This window comes from Talpa europaea (assembly GCF_964194135.1).
Source record: "Talpa europaea genome assembly, chromosome: 14".
Taxonomy (NCBI): domain Eukaryota; kingdom Metazoa; phylum Chordata; class Mammalia; order Eulipotyphla; family Talpidae; genus Talpa; species Talpa europaea.
This window is the reverse complement of record NC_140082.1, coordinates 23150686-23151850: the sequence shown is the minus strand read 5'-3', so window position 1 is coordinate 23151850 and position 1165 is coordinate 23150686.

Genomic DNA, 1165 nt, shown 5'->3' with positions numbered 1-1165 from the left:
GGGAGGAGGCAGGGAGAATTTGAGAGGAAGTAGTTGACAGACTTCTATGACAGGCAGTAAGAGATTTCCATCTGATGATGGTGGAGAGTTTGGGAACAACATTAAAGGAAGACTCACATAAATCTTTAGAAAGAAGATATTTATATAACACACACACATGGTAAGCAGCAATAATTTGATTTTTATGCATGTCCCATTTTATAAGAAAATGTTAGGCTAGACTTCATACTTCTACATTAAAAGCATCCATTCTGAGCATCAATAGCTTTGTACAATATCAGTAGTAGCTTTGTGCCTTTGGATATTACTCATGTGTGGTTCCCTTAGGCACACTTGTCTTTGGAAGTAAAAAGTGAAAATTTGTCTTTGGAAGAGGAAATTCCAAGCTGGTAAAAACCTAAAACAAATGAATAAATAATAGCCAAAGCACCAACTGCTTGAAAAGTAGTTCTGCACCCTCTTAGTTACTGATAAGGACACTTTTGGAAAAAAGAGCACACTGGAAAGCTACAAAATGGGCAGATGGGAAAATATAGCACATGGCACCTTGAGTATGCAAGGAATATGCCACCACATGAAGAGCACAACTCTTCAGAATCTGAGCACAGACATATGGAAAATCTTTTCTTCCTATCAGATATAGAGTTCAAAGTTGCCATGATAAGGAAATTGAGAGAAGTGAAAGAGAAATTCAGAAATTTTCAAGAAAGTTCAGAAAAAAAAAGAATATCCTTAGAAATAAAAGCAATGAAGAGTAAATAGAAATTCAAGATTTAAATAAGAAAATAACAGAGATGCATGATCTAAAAAGGCCAATAGAGGGGATAAAAACATTTTGAAGAATGCCATGGAAGCAGAATAGACTCAATGGAATATAAAATCAGTGGCCTACAAGACGGTAATGCACAAAGGGCACAGATAGAAGAATGAGAAATATGAAAGAAAAAAGTGAAGAAACACTTCAAGAATTATCCAATTCTGTTAGGAAAGGAAATGTAAGACTAAAGTTAATTTTCCCCTTCTGTATACAAGTGTCCAAGTTTCTTCGGCACTGCTGACAGATTTGATGGTATGGCTGGGTGGTTGATTTTGACATAAATGTAAAAAATTCTGATGTCATTTCTCAAAAGAGGGGCAATGCAACATTTGAGATATTATATATTTT